The sequence below is a fragment of the Saccopteryx bilineata genome, chromosome 1, assembly GCF_036850765.1.
Source record: "Saccopteryx bilineata isolate mSacBil1 chromosome 1, mSacBil1_pri_phased_curated, whole genome shotgun sequence".
In the NCBI taxonomy this organism is placed as follows: Eukaryota; Metazoa; Chordata; class Mammalia; order Chiroptera; family Emballonuridae; genus Saccopteryx; species Saccopteryx bilineata.
In genome coordinates this window covers 37,170,622-37,186,785 of record NC_089490.1, presented here as the reverse complement: position 1 = coordinate 37,186,785, position 16,164 = coordinate 37,170,622, and the positions used below count along the sequence as shown (strand labels likewise).

The window sequence follows — 16,164 nt, the reverse complement described above, 5'->3', positions numbered from 1 at the left end:
ATTGATTGCTTTCTCATATGTGCCTTGACCGCGGGCCTTCAGCAGACTGAGTAACCCCTTAGCCAGCGACCTTGGGTCCAAGCTGGTGAGCTTTTGCTCAAACCAGATGAGCCCACGCTCAAGCTGGCAACCTCGGGGTCTCGAACCTGGGTCCTCCGCATCCCAGTCCGACGCTCTATCCACTGCGCCACCGCCTGGTCAAGTAAATTATTGTAATTATAAGTTTATTATAAAAGGTATTAGCATGATTCTGGCCGGTTGACTCAGTGGATAGAGCATGCGGAAGTCCCGGTTCAATACCTAGCCAGGGTACACAAAAGAAGTGACCATCTTCTCTTCCCCTCCCTCTCCCCCTTTTCTCTCTCTTCTCTTCTTTCAGCCAGTGGCTCAATTGATCTGAGTATTGGCCCCAGGCACTGAGGATAGCGTGGTTGATTTGAGTATCACCCCAGATAGAGGTTGCCACATGGATCCTGGCTGGTTGTTTGTGAGAGTCTGTCTCACTATTTCCCCTCCTTTCACTTAAAAAAAATATATTAGCAGTTTAATTTTAACAGTTTGATCTCATAGGACAGGAAAAAAATCATTGTTTAACATATAGCAATGATGTTGCTTTTATGGTCACTATATGTACATTTGTAAGATTAAGTATCAAATTGGAGTTTATGTAATGATTTCCTTTTTTTTTTTTTTTTGTATTTTTCTGAAGTGAGAAGCAGGGAGGCAGAGAGATAGACTCTCGCATACACCCCACCGGGATCCACCAGGCATGCCCACTAACAGGCCCCATCTGGGGCATTGCTTCGTTGCAACCCAAGCGATTCCAGTGCCTGAGGTGGAGGCCATAGAGCCATCCTCAGCGCCCGGGCCAACTTTGCTCCAGTGGAGCCTTGGCTGCAGGAGGGGAAAGAGAGACAGAGAGGAAGGAGAGGGGGAAGGGTGGAGAAGCAGATGGTGCTTCTCCTGTGTGTCCTGGCCAGAAATCAAACCCAGGACTTCCACACGCCGGCTGACGCTCTACCACTGAGCCAACTGGGCCAGGGCCTGTGATGATTTACTTTTAACTGAGATCCTAATAAGAAAGAGTTACCTGTTTTTATGGCTAGGGCTGTCAGTGTAGGTGCTCGTGGTAGTGATGTCACCACTAAAATGATTAAGCTTTCCCTCTTCTCCAGTAGTGGTTGACTGAAGATTTGTTTTCACTTCTGGACTTGAATAGTAAGCCAATTAACTACAACCTCACAGTGGGGGTGAGAAATAAACTGCTTTTGAAGTATTACACAAAGCTTTCTCTCTCTCTCTCTCTCTCTCTCTCCCTCTCTCTCTCTCTCTCTCTCTCTCTCTCTCTCTATATATATATATATATATATATATATCAAAAGCATCAACCAAATCTTCAAAGGTATTTCTAAGATTTCTCATCACGCCTGACTGGGTGGTGGCGCAGTGGATAGAGCATCAAACTGGGATGCGGAAGACCCAGGTTTGAGACCCCAGAGGTCGCCAGCTTGAGTGAGGGCTCATCTGGTTTGAGCAAAAGCTCACCAGCTTGAGCCCAAGGTTGCTGGCTCCAGCAAGGGGTTACTCGGTCTGCTGAAGGCCCATGGTCAAGGCACGTATGAGAAAGCAATCAATGAACAACTAAGGTGTTGCAATGCGCAACGAAAAACTAATGATTGATGCTTCTCATCTCTCCGTTCCTGTCTGTCCCTGTCTATCCCTCTCTCTGACTCTCTCTGTCTCTGTAAAAAAAAAAAAAAAAAAAAGCCCGACCTGTGGTGGCACAGTAGATAAAGTGTTGACCTGGAAATGCTGAGGTTGCCGGTTCGAAACCCTGGGCTTGCCTGGTCAAGGCACATATGGGAGTTGATGCTTCCAGCTCCTCCCCCCTTCTCTCTCTCCCTCCCTCTCTCCTCTCTAAAAATGAATAAGTAAAATAAAATTAAAAAAAAAAAAGATTTCTCATCACAAGGAGACATTTATTTATTTTTTCTTTTTATTGCATCTATATGAGATGATGAGTGTTAACTAAACCTAATGTGGTAATCATTTCACAGTATATGTAAATCAAAGTACCTTCAACTTATACCATGACATATGTCAATTATTTCTTGATAAAACTGGGAGGGGGAGGTTTTCTCTGATTATTTTCAGAAGCAACCTTCAGATTGTTGTTCCCTTCGTTGTGAAGATACAATTGGGTAAATCCGAAATGTGGAACATTCTGCAAGTCAAATTACCCAATTTCTTCAACAAACTAATAACATTAAGAAAAAGAACTAAAAGGAAGGGAACTTATTATTATTTAAGGTTTCATTTACTGAATTTTAGAGAGAGGAAGAGAGAGAGGGCAAGAAACATCAACTCGTAGATGCACTATAGGTGGCAACAGATGTGATGGCAGGGAGTCCAGATGTGAAAACAGGAATGGAATTAAGGATCATCATTGTCCCAGGCACAAGAACCAGCTCACTTTTTGCCAGGTTTTTCAATTCTGCCTGTTGCCAGCAGTCCGTTCTCCAATGCTTCACTTTTAGCTCCTTGGAATTTCTTCTCCTTCTCCTCTTTTTCTTCTGCTTGAATGCCTGTTTTTCCTTGTCCAGCTCCTTGGGCTGATTCGGAGGCTTCTGCTTGTTTCTTTTATCAGCAATACAAAAGACAAGCAATTAGAAATATCAGCAAAAAATAAAAGCTTCATGAGAAACAATGGTTTAAATATAACAAACTAAAATATAGAATGACTTCGGGAATTGATTAAATGTAAGAAAAAAAAATTTTATTGATGCTGGGAATACTTTTTTAAATTTACTTTTTATTTATGTTTTAGTGAGAGAAGAGGAAGCAGAGACAGTCTCCTGCATGCACCCAGACTGGGATCCACCCAGCCAGCCCACCATGGGGCAATGCTCTGCCCATCTGTGTCCCTTGCTCCTTTGCAACTGGAGCCATTTTAGGGCCTGAGGCGGAGGCCATGAAGACATCCTCAGAGCCCGGGGCCAACTCATTCTAATTGAGCCATGGCTGCAGGAGGGGAGGAGAAGAAAGAGAAAGAGAAGTGTGAAAGGGAGAGGATGAGCACTTCTCTCGTGTGCCCTGACTGGGAATCAAACCTGAGACATGCACATGTCGGCTGACGCTCTACCACTGAGCAAACCGGCCAAGGCCCGGCAACACTCTTTTTGATTGGTGCCTAGTAATGATGTTGGACTTATAATAAGTATAATCATATCATCTATTTCACTGTATAATAAATGATATTTATATTGTCATAAGAATAAGGCAAATGCTGCCATTTGGTGGAATTAATTTTCAAGATTATTTCATGCAAAACATATAAATCTTCATTATGGGTTTAGAACAGATTTAATTACAGTGGTACCTTGAGATACGAATTTAATTTGTTCTGTAACCGAGCTCATAAGTCAGTCAACTCGTATATCAAACTGCCGATACTGGATCCGTGAGCCAATGCGCCAACTAGCGGCAGCTTCCTGAATCACGACTTGTATCTCGGAATTTTTCTTGGATCTCGAACAAAATACAAACCGAGTCGCAGCTCCTATCTTAAAAAATTTGTATGTTGGTCTGTTCATATCTCAAGGTACCACTGTATTGAATTAAATTGGCTGACCTGTAGTGATGCGTGGATAAAGCGTTGACTTGGAATGCTGAGGTCGCTGGTTCGAAGCCTTGGGCTTGCCTGGTCAAGGCACATATAAGAAGCAACTACCAGCCCTGGCTGGTTGGCTCAGCGGTAGAGCGTCGGCCTGGCGTGCGGGGGACCCAGGTTCGATTGCCGGCCAGGCACATAGGAGAAGCGCCCATTTGCTTCTCCACCCCCCTCCTTCCTCTCTGTCTCTCTCTTCCCCTCCCGCAGCCAAGGCTCCATTGGAGCAAAGATGGCCTGGGCGCTGGGGATGGCTCCTTGGCCTCTGCCCCAGGCGCTAGAGTGGCTCTGGTCACGGCAGAGCGACACCCCGGAGGGGCAGAGCATCGCCCCCTGGTGGGCAGAGCGTCGCCCCTGGTGGGCATGCCGGGTGGATCCCGGTCGGGTGCATGCAGGAGTCTGTCTGACTGTCTCTTCCCGTTTCCAGCTTCAGAAAAATACAAAAAAAAAAATAATAATAAAAAAAAGCAACTACTATGAATTGATGCTTCTTGATCCTGCCCCTCTTCCTTTCCCTCTTTCTCTCTCTATCTCTCTCAAAAAACAATAAATAAAACCATTTAAAAAATTTTTTTAAATTAATTTATTGAATTACTTAATTATTTAATTTCTATAAATTGAGAGGTATAAGATTGAAGGACAGATAAAAATGCAAGAATAGTGTACCAAGTAAGAGCCAGTACTGTATATATTTTTCTAAACTGATAGAATGAGAAATTAATATTTAATAGTAATAATTTATAAGTATAATAATTTGAAAAACAACAACAAGATCATTCATTACCTATATAACATTTATTATATGCTAGGCACAGTTCTTCACATATATTAAGTCATTTAATATTTACAACAATCCTGTAAAGTACTCAGATTTTCTTCATTTGAGAGATAGTAAAACTGAGTCACAAAGGGTTAAGTAGCTTGCCTGAGTTTACATACTTAGTAATGGCAGATCAAGAATGGAAATAAAACAGCTATTTAATTTGGTAGAGGGTGTGGATGGGAAAATTAGGCAGTATAAAAATAATTTAAATCAGGAGTAAATATGTAGTACCTAGTAAATAAAGTTGATAAATCTAGAAATGTTATTTATTTATTCTTAAAGATTTTATTTATTCATTTAGAGAGAGAGAGAAAGAGAGAAAGAGAAAGGGGGAAGAGCAGCAAGCATCTACTCCCATACATTCCTTGACCAGGCAAGTCTAGGGTTTTGAACCAGTGACCTTCCTGTTCCAGGTCGATGCTTTATCCATTGTGCCAACATAGGACAGGCTATAAATAATAAGATATTTTGAACTATAGAGCTATGAAGGTAATTAATAAAAGAACTAGAGGCAGGGCAGCATTTTACTTTCCATTTTCAACCATTCTATAGAGTAATTTACTTAATATATGCATAATATATTTTTTAAAATTTTAAAGCTCATCACTTTTGGCCCTGGCTGGTTGGCTCAGCAGCAGAACATTGGCCCAGTATGTGGAAGTCCCGGATTCGATTCCTGGTCAGGGCACACAGGAGAAGTGACCATCTGCTTCTCCACCCCTCCCTCTTCTCTCTTTCTCTCTCTCTCTCCTTTTTCCCAAAGCCATGGCTCAAATGGTTCGAGCAAAGTTGGCTCGGGGCACTAAGGATGGCTCCATGGCCTAACCCCAGGTGCTAAAATAGCTCGGTTGCCAAGCAACAGAGCAGCCTCTGCAGATGGGCAGAGCATTGCCCTGGTAGGGGCCTTGCTGGGTGGGTCACAGCAGGGGCTCATGCAGGTGTGTGTTGTCTCTCTGCCTCCCCACCTCTTGCTTAAAAAAACAAACAAAAATGAACTCATCAGTTCCTCCCAAACTTGCCACTTAGTCACATATAATAAAAGATCTCTTAAGTGAAAAGATAGCTTCTTCTCAAGTTTAGATATTTAATATATTTATATTTGGGAAAACTGCAGATGACATTACCAATGCAGAGAAAGTGGCCTCAGCTTATTCTAGTTGAAAATACCTCATCTGCCATGTGTCTACATAGAATTCATTTTATGTTCATAAAATATAAATTAAATGAAAACACAAGTTATAAAGCTATTAGAATGAGCCATCATATCACAGCACTTTATAAAAGTTATGTAGAGAAGGTCTCATAGCTGAAGAAAGTAAAGATGATGGAAGCATTATAGTGAGAGCGACATAGTAAAAATACTGGAGAGTAACAGATGCCAAATGAAGGAAGAACCAAAAGAATCATCACAGAGTTGTAGAAAGGAAAAGAGCATTTATTTATTCATATTCTTATTCATTGAGACATTTATCTTCAAGATTTTCTTTCTGTTAATGCTCAGTTTTCTCTACCTTTTAAATATGGTTAAAATGGCCCTGGCCGGTTGGCTCAGCGGTAGAGCATCGGCCTGACGTGCGGGGGACCCAGGTTCGTTTCCCGGCCAGGGCACATAGGAGAAGCGCCCATTTGCTTCTCCACCGCGCCCCCCCCTCCTTCCTCTCTGTCTCTCTCTTCCCCTCCCGCAGCCAAGGCTCCATTGGAGCAAAGATGGCCCGGGCGCTGGGGATGGCTCCTTGGCCTCTGCCCCAGGTGCTAGAGTGGCTCTGGTCGCGACAGAGCAACGCCCCGGAGGGGCAGAGCATCGCCCCCTGGTGGGCAGAACGTGGCCCCTGGTGGGCGTGCCGGGTGGATCCCGGTCGGGCGCATGAGGGAGTCTGTCTGACTGTCTCTCCCCGTTTCCAGCTTCTGAAAAATACAAAAAATAAATAAATAAATAAATATGGTTAAAATTTTTATATTTTTGTTGTAATTAGTTGCAATTCAATATTTTGGAGGATTTTAGAAATTGTAGCAGTGACTGTTGAGTAGGGCACGTCTTTTCTGACTGCATGGACTGTTTTAATGTATACACCCTGCTGTCCTTAGCGCTCTTGAGCACATTTGTCATATTTTACACATGATAGGAAGGCAGACTAGAAATTAATGAGACATGTTAAGAAACTGTTGCCCAAAGAACATATTGAGGTTGAAACAAGCAGCTGCCTTACAGAGGAGAAAGTAGGCCTTGAAAGGATGAGAAGAAGTGGTATGGTGGGAAAGTCCAAAAACACTCCTGGCTAAGGCAGCTCCACAGAATTACAGTTGGTTAGGAGAGCAGCTAAATAGATTTTGAGGTTAAACATAGCATATTTAGTCCATTACTCATTGTATTTACTCCTCTTTCTGAATTATAACTTGAATAGTTGAAGGCAGTCAAAAATAATAAGCAAATTCAATAATTATTGATGTTTACTTTTGTATTGTCAACTCACTAATAAGTATTATTATTATTATTATTATTCTCATTTTAGAGAGGAGAGAGAGAGAGAGAGGGAGAGAGAGAGGGGGGGGGAGGAACAGGAAGCATCAACTCCCATATATGCCTTGACTGGGCAAGCCCAGGGTTTCGAACTGGCAACCTCAGTGTGCCAGGTCAATGCTTTTTCCACTGCAACACCACAGGTCAGGCTCAACTCAGTACTTTTTTATGTGTACTTGTGTAATGTAAACTCTAACCATTTTTCTGTTTCAATAACCAAGTCCTCTTTTATTTCTATTATTATTTATTACAGATAGATATGTATATTTCCTAGTAGGGACTCAGGCTACCTCATGTTTTTATAAGATACAATGATAAACATAATAAATGGTTTTACTTAATTAAAAAAAGTATTATTCTGTTCATTTTTATTTTAAAATAAAATTACAACAAAAATTTAATAAATATGCTAATCCTATTGTTTGTGGGTATATTTCTCATTTACTCATTAACTTATTCATTAAGCACTGACAGTGTCAGGTATTATACCAAATTCTAGGAGTTGTCACTGGGCCTTGAGCATCCCTGTACATTCTTGCTGGAAATGCCAAAAATGCAAGGCTTTTACTGCTTTGTCCCTGGGATATTTCTCGTGGTTGTGTTTACAGTTAGCAACCTTGAGGGATGAGGTAATGTCCCCCCAGATGAAGAGGAGGTTTGCTTACTCACTACTGTAAGAAGTGAATTCCTAAAGCTCAGTATTTCCCAGCTTCAGTGCAAACTCACTGCTTGCATAGCATCCACCTGAACCTCATGTTACTCATTATGCTGTAATAAAGTCCTTTGTCTCTGACCCATCAGTCTTGTGTCTTTGACCCGTATTCATAAAACAGCAACATACTAACTTAGCAGTTTGCAAAAAGGGTCAAATAAAATCCCAGACCCTTACTTTAAGTAAGTAACATGAGGATTATCCTCTCTATTTTGCCACTTTCCAGGTCCGCAAGCCAGACACCATTGATTTCATTCCTCTATTATGGATATGCCTAAAGCAATGGTCCCCAACTTCTGGGCTACGGACCGATACCGGTCTGTGGGCCATTTGGTACCGGTCCGCAGAGAAAGAATAAATAACTTACATTATTTTTGTTTTATTTATATTTAAGTCTGAACGATGTTTTATTTTTAAAAAATGACCCTCTGTTACATCCATTTAAGACTCACTCTTGACACTTGTCTCGTAAGTTCGACAATTATATTTAAAAATACCACAGTTTTTATGCCAGTCACATAATTTTATTTTGTGCATTTATCCGTCTCACCCTAAAGGCCGGTTCGTGAAAATATTTTCTGACATTAAACCGGTCCGTGGCCCAAAAAAGGTTGGGGACCACTGCCTTAAAGAAAAGACCATAGAGCTGTCATGATTTATTCAATGACTTCTGTATCTCAGGTACTGGACTAAACACAAGTACTATTATGCCTACTTTATAGATGGGAAAACTAAGACATAGATTAACCACTTTCAGGTCAAACAGCTTGCTAGTGATGGAGCAAGATTCCAAATGAAAGTCTTCATGAGTCTAAAATTCAGGTGCATGCTATATATTTAGAAAATCTGGAAAAGATATTGCAAATTGACTGTATCAATGTCTTCTTTGCAATTTGTTATGTTATAGACATTATTTTGCAATGACAGTTTGGGATAATTACACCAAAAGAGTTAACAGTTGAAGAATCTTCTATTTAAAAAAAATTGTCTGGGCCCTGGCCGGTTGGCTCAGCGGTAGAGCGTCGGCCTAGCGTGCGGAGGACCCGGGTTCGATTCCCGGCCAGGGCACATAGGAGAAGCGCCCATTTGCTTCTCCACCCCTCCGCTGCGCTTTCCTCTCTGTCTCTCTCTTCCCCTCCTGCAGCCAAGGCTCCATTGGAGCAAGGATGGCCCGGGCGCTGGGGATGGCTCTGTGGCCTCTGCCCCAGGCGCTGGAGTGGCTCTGGTCGCGGCAGAGCGACGCCCCGGAGGGGCAGAGCATCGCCCCCTGGTGGGCAGAGCGTTGCCCATGGTGGGCGTGCCAGGTGGATCCCGGTCGGGCGCATGCAGGAGTCTGTCTGACTGTCTCTCCCTGTTTCCAGCTTCAGAAAAATGAAAAAAAAAAAAAATTGTCTGAACCCTGGGCTTGCCTGGTCAAGGCACATATGAGAGTTGATGCTTCCAGCTCCTCTCCCCTTCTCTCTCTCTGTCTCTCCTGTCTCTCTCTGTGTCTCTCCCTCTCCTCTCCAAAATGAATAAATAAAAATAAAAAAATAAAAAAAATTAAAAAATTGTCTGTGTTGCCTTAAAACACACTTAAATATTCCTTACACTCAGATCTAGTACCTGTTTTAGTAAACAGAAAAGATTTTAGAAAGTGTGTGTAGTTGGAAAATACTGAGTGAAACCTAAATGTTCAAATGCATTATATCTTAGAAATTGAGAACATAGCCAAGGCTTCTTAACGTGCTCTCTCCCTGCTCACCTGGAAAAGAGATTCCAAATTTTGCATCAGAAGTTAAGGGCTGCCCTGGCAGGATGGCTTGGTTGGTTAGAGCATTGTTCTGAAGCACAGAGGTTTAATCCCTGGTCAGGGATCATACAGGAACAGATCGATGTTCCTCTCTCTCTCTCTCTCTCTCTCTCTCTCTCAAAACAAAAACAAACAAACAAAAAAAACTTTTTAATTAAAAAAAAAAGTTAAGGGCATTCTCTGGAAATTTCTCTGGAGGCTGTGCTCCAAATCATAGTTATCCTGGCAGTTGAAACACATATTTATCACCTTTTTTTTTTTTTTTTTTTTTGTGAGAAAGAAAGAGAGAGAAAGAGAGATGAGAAGCATCAACTGGTAGTTGTAGCACTTTAATTGTTCATTGATTGCTTTCTTATATTGCCTTGACATGGGGTGGGGGGAGGCTCCAGCTGAGCCAGTGACCTCTTGCTCAAGCCAGCGACCTTTGGGCTCATGTCTGTGATTCCATGCTCAAGCTGGCAACACTGTGCTCAAGCTGGTGAGTCTGAGTTCAAGCTGGGGACCTCGGGGTTTCAAACCTGGGATCTTCAGCGTCCCAGCTCAACACTTCTAGCCAATGCATCACTGCCTGGTCAGACCATTCATCACTCTTTATTGTGAAGAGTTAGCTCTTTAACTTTCTCAGTGGACAATGAATTCCAACAGAGTTAAATTCAGATCTTACTCATTTTTTTGTTATTATTGTATTTTTGTCCTATACCAGGCTTTATTTTGCTTTTCTCTTTTTTTTTAATTTTTTTAACTTTTATTAATTTTTAGAGAGGAGAGAGAATGAGAGAGAGAGAGAGAGAGAGAGAGAGAGAGAGAGAAGGGGGAGGGAGGAGCAGGAAGCATCAACTCCCATATGTGCCTTGACCAGGCAAGCCCAGGGTTTTCAGCATTCCAGGTTGACGCTTTATCCACTGCGCCACCACAGGTCAGGCCTATTTTGCTTTTCTATCTTACCTTTCAACCCCTCTTCTTCCAGCTTTCATTTTATAAAGAATGTTATAAAATGTTCCCAAATACCAAAGAGTACAAAGGGAAGAATTCCTTAATTAAATACAAGCCTTTATTTTGCATTCATTAGATCACTGTTTTCATTCTCTGTGATGCCAATAGAATTTCAAGTAGAAAGTTATAAAACAAAAGTTTTATAAATTAGTGTAGCATAACTAATAAATAATATAATTTTAACAGCTAATAGTTGCTCAAACAAGAGAAAAAATTTTAAATTAGCTTCTTTTACATTTATCACTCCAGAATTTCAATTTAGTGATAGCACAGAGAAATATTTACAGTTTTTTTTATTTTTTTATTTTTTATTCATTTTAGAAAGGAGAGAGAGAGAGAGAAGGGGGGAGGAGCAGGAAGCGTCAACTCCCATATGTGCCTTGACCAGGCAAGCCCAGGGTTTCGAACCGGCGATGTCAGCATTTCCAGGTCAACGCTTTATCCACTGCACCACCACAGGTCAGGCCAATATTTACAGTTTTTAAAGTAATGAATTACATATGTAATAAGACAAAATATTTACTAAATTAAAGTCATTTTATGCTTCAGGCACTTAAAATGAATATTTTGGAAAGATAATTTTTATGAGTTTAAACAAATAAGCTTTAGAAAATCATATTTGAAACAGTATATCAGAAAAGTAGAAGTGTTTAAGCAATATTTCCAAAAATGTTAAGACAGCAAATGCATGTACCTATGTTGGTGTTTTTTGTTTGTTTGTTTTTAATTTAGGACTTTATTCATTTTAGAGAAGAGAGAGAGAAACAGGGGAGGAGCAGGAAGCATCAACTCCCATATGTGCCTTGACCAGGCTAGCCCAGGGTTTTGAACCGGCGACCTCAGCATTTCCAGGTCGACGCTTTATCCACTGCGCCACCACAGGTCAGGCTGTTGGTGTTTTTTGTTTGTTTATTTCTGAAAATAGGCAAGCAAATATCTGAATTACCCTGCTGATTTTAATGTGAAACTACACTATATTTTCTTCCTAAATTGTCTATGTACGTACACAAAGACGCACACAAATGCATGAATAAAAAACATGAACTTCAGAAGATGCTTTGCTTTGGTCTTTTAAAAGTATGCAGTGCCTGCCTGACCAGGAGGTGGCGCAGTGGATAGAGCAATGGCCTGGGTCTGGGACACTGAGGACCCAGGTTTGAAACCCCGAGGTGTCCAGCTTGAGAGCGAGCTCAACAGCATGAGCATGGGGGTGCTTGCTTGAGATTGGGATCGTAGACATGACACCAGGGTTGCTGGCTTGAGCAAGGGGGTCACTGGCTTGTCTGGAGCCCTCCACTCCCCCCAGTCAAGGCACATATGAGAAAGCAATCAGTGAACAACTAAGGTGCAGCAACAAGTTGATGCTTCTCATCTCTTCCTTTTCTTGTCTGTCTCTTTCTCTCTAAAAGAAAGCATGCAATGACTGAAATATATACAAAATAATATTGAATGTAAAAAAAAGATACACTTTTGATTAAATAAAAAAATAAAAGCATGCAATGACTAAAGAGAAATTGTAGTGTATTTTCAAATGTTAAATGTTACGTCAGGTTTTCAGTAATTCTTTTTGTTTGTTTGTTTGTTTTTTGTTTTTGTTTTTTAAACTTTTATTTTAGATATTTCCATATTGCTTTTTTTTTTTTTTTTTTTTGTATTTTTCTGAAGCTGGAAACGGGGAGAGACAGACAGACTCCCGCATGCGCCCGACCGGGATCCACCTGGCACGCCCACCAGGGGGCGACGCTCTGACCACCAGGGGGCGATGCTCTGCCCCTCGGGGGCATCGCTCTGTTGCGACCAGAGCCACTCTAGCACCTGGGGCAGAGGCCAAGGAGCCATCCCCAGCGCCCGGGCCATCTTTGCTCCAATGGAGCCTCGTTGTGGGAGGGGAAGAGAGAGACAGAGAGGAAGGAGAGGGGGAGGGGTGGAGAAGCAGATGGGCGCCTCTCCTGTGTGCCCTGGCCGGGAATCGAACCCAGGACTTCTGCACGCCAGGAGTAATTCTTTATAAGTAGAAACACAGGCAGATATTAGTTTTATTCAGGAAAGGATTCATTTCTTTGGTATATGCACATACAATCAAGCATCGCATAATGACCTTTCAGTCAACAACTAACCATATATCCAAGAATGGTTGCGTAAGATTATAATGGAGCTGAGAAAGTCCTATTGCCTAGTGATGTCATAGCCTTTGTAATGTCATAGCACAATCATTAATCATGTGTTTGTGGTGATGTTAGTGTAAATAAAGCTACTCCGCTGACAGTCATATAAAAGTATAGCACATACAATTATGTACAGTATATAATACTTGTAATGATAGTAAACAACTATGCTACTGTTTTATATATTTACTATTTTTTTAAATTCTTTAATTTTATTTTTTTTTAAGTGAGAGGAGGGGAGACAGTGAGGCAGACTCCCGCATGTGCTCTGATCAGGATCCACTTGGCAAACCCCAACTGGGGCCAGTGCTCAAGCACTGAGCTATTTTTAGCTCCCGAGTCTGATGCAGTCTGACCGACCAAGCTATCCTCAGTGCCTGGGGCCATGCTCAAACCAATCAAGCCACTGGCTGTGGGAGGGGAAGAGGGAGAGAAGGGGGAGAGGGAGGAGGGAAGAAGCAGATGGTCGCTTCTTCTGTGTGCCCTGACCAGGGATTAAACCTGAGATGTCCACACGCTGGGCCAACGCTCTGTCCACTGAGCCACAAGCCAGGACCTACTAGACTATATTTTTTATCATTATTTTAAAGTGTACATTTTCTACATATAAAAAAAGTTGGCTGCCATGTTACACTGGCAGCAGCCTACTGCATCTGTTAACCGTGTCTTTCTTTCTTTTTTTGTATTTTTCTGAAGTTGGAAACGGGGAGGCAGTCAGACAGACTCCTGCATGCGCTTGACCAGGATCCACCCGGCATGCCCACCAGGGGGCGATGCTCTGCCCATCTGGGGCATCGCTCTGTTGCAACCAGAGCCATTCTAGCGCCTGAGGCAGAGGCCATGGAGCCATTCTCAGCGCCCGGGCCAACTTTGCTCCAATGGAGCCTTGGCTGTGGGAGGGGAAGAGAGAGACAGAGAGAAAGGAGAGGGGGATAACCGTGTCTTTTGATTGCATCATTTTCTCTTGTACTTGATTTAAACTCATATTGTTTTTTATAAATTTAGTGTAGCCTAAGTGTATAGTACTTATAACATCTACAGGAGTGTGTAGTAATGTCCTAGGCCTTCATGTTCACTTACCACTCACTCACTGACACCCAGAGCAACTTCCAAGCCTGCAACCTCCATTCTTGGTAAGTGCTTTCTTACACAGGTGTACTATTAAAACAAAATGTTAAAATTGATTTTAGAGAAAGGGAGAGAGAGAGAAAGAAAGACACATCATTTGAATAACCCAAGATTTAACTTTCAATCTTGGTGTATCAGGTCAATGCTCTAATGAACCTGGCCAGGGTTAAAGAAAACCTTTATACTATATTTTAACTGTAACATCTCTATGTTTAGATACACAAGCACATTTTGTTACAACTGCCAGCAGTATTCAGTACAGTAACATGCTGTACATGTTTTGAGCCAAGAAATTCAACATAAAATCATATAACCTAGGCAGTGGTGGGATTCAAATAATTTATCAACTGGTTCTCTGCCCTAACAACTGTTTTAAGTATATAAAAAAATGAGCCTGACCAGGCAGTGGTGCAGTGGATAAAGCGTCGGACTGGGATGCAGAGGACCTAGGTTCAAAACTCTGAGGTCACTGGCTTGAGCATGGGATCATAGACATGACCCCGTGGTCACTAGCTTGAGCCCAAAGGTCACTGGCTTGAAGCCAAGGTCTCTGGCTTGAGCCCAAGGTTGCTGGCTTGTGCAAGGGGTCTCTTGCTCTGCTGTAGCCCTCCCCCATCCTCTGTCAAGGCACATATGAGAACGCAATCAATGAACAACTAAAAAGTCACATCAAAGAATTGATACTTCTTATCTTTCTCCCTTCCTGTCTGTCTGTCCCTTTCTCTGTCTCTGTCTCTCTCTCTCTCTCTCTCGCACACAAACAAAATAACAACAAAATATATATATATACCGAAAGGTAGTTTATTAGTTCATGCATTTAGTACTTAAATTAGATCAACAAAAGAGGTACACAAAACTAGATTATAAATTTTAAAATAATAATAAAAGAATACAAAATACCTAATAAAAAACAATAAAACTCTTATTTAAGTAGTTCCATATTGCTTTCTTATTTTTTCTTTTTTTTTGACTGGGCTAAGTGGCTTTATTAGAGAAAGCCAGGATTATAAAGGACTTAAGAGTTGGCATTGGGGCCCTGGCTGGTTGGCTCAGTGGTAGAGCGTTGGCCTGGCGTGCGGAAGTCCCGGGTTCGATTCTGGCCAGGGCACACAGGAGAGGCGCCCATCTGCTTCTCCACCCCTTCCCCTCTCCTTCCTCTCAGAGTCTCTCTCTTCCTCTCCCGCAGCCGAGGCTCCATTGGAGCAAAGATGGCCCGGGCGCTGGGGATGGCTCCTTGGCCTCTGCCCCAGGCGCTAGAGTGGCTCTGGTCACGACAGAGCGACGCCCCAGATGGGCAGAGCATCGCCCCCTGGTGGGCGTGCCGGTGGATCCGGGTCGGGCGCATGTGGGAAGCTGTCTGCCTCCCCGTTTCCAGCTTCAGAAAAATACAAAAAAAAAAAAAAAAAAAGAGTTGGCATTGGGGCCCTTCTTCTTGCCAAAGGTGGGCACAACATTGACAAAATGCCAGTTGTACTGCATCCACTCCTTGGCTCAACCAGTTTTCTTCTTCTTGGGGGTCTGACCTCTTACTTTCCCAGCACGGGCCAGGGAACCATGGACTTTACCTCCAAGAATGTGACTGGCTACTTCTAGAGTGGTCAGATTCTCCACCCCACACTGGCCCAAGATAGCTTCATCCTCTAGGGCAGTGGTCCCCAACCCCTGGGCCACAGACCGGTACCAGTCTTTGGGCCATTTGGTACTGGTCTGCAGAGAAAGAATAAATAACTTACATTATTTCCGTTTTATTTATATTTAAGGCTGAACGATGTTTTATTTTCAAAAAATGACCAGATCAAAAAATGTTACATCCATCTAAGACTCACTCTTGACGCTTGTCTCGGTCACATGATACATTTATCTGTTCCACCCTAAAGGCCGGTCCGTGAAAATATTTTCTGACATTAAACCGGTCCATGGCCCAAAAAAGGTTGGGGACCACTGCTCTAGGGGTGTTCCTGCCAGGAACACGACTTGATCTTCTGGAGCAATGCCCTCCAGTGAGGCTACATGAGCCTTGATCTGTGCAACAGTCTCCTGGCCGGTGACCTCAAGGGTGTGAAGCTCCTGGGCTCGGAAAAATAGCTGCATGTCGGCGAACTGATCTGCGGCCTCTGCGTCTACTGTGAAGATCCTTGATTGCTTCTTGATTGGCATCCTCACTTGTAATTTTTTTCATCTATGGACAGAATGAACCTTACTATGAGTGCTTAGAACACGCTGTTGTTGGCCTGACCTGTGGTGGCTCAGTAGATAAAGCGCTGAGCTGGAACGCTGAGGTCGCCGTTTTAAACTCCAGGTTTGCCTGGTCAAGGCACATATGGGAGTTGATGCTTCCTGCTCCTCCCACCTTCTCTATCTCTTCT

The 16,164-nt window shown here is 42.6% G+C and overlaps 1 pseudogene; it reads right to left on the bottom strand.

Moving 5' to 3' along the window:
• Positions 1–2,469: 2,469 nt before the first annotated feature.
• Positions 2,470–15,889, bottom strand: LOC136319191 (ubiquitin-like FUBI-ribosomal protein eS30 fusion protein; annotated as a pseudogene).
• Positions 15,890–16,164: the final 275 nt, after the last annotated feature.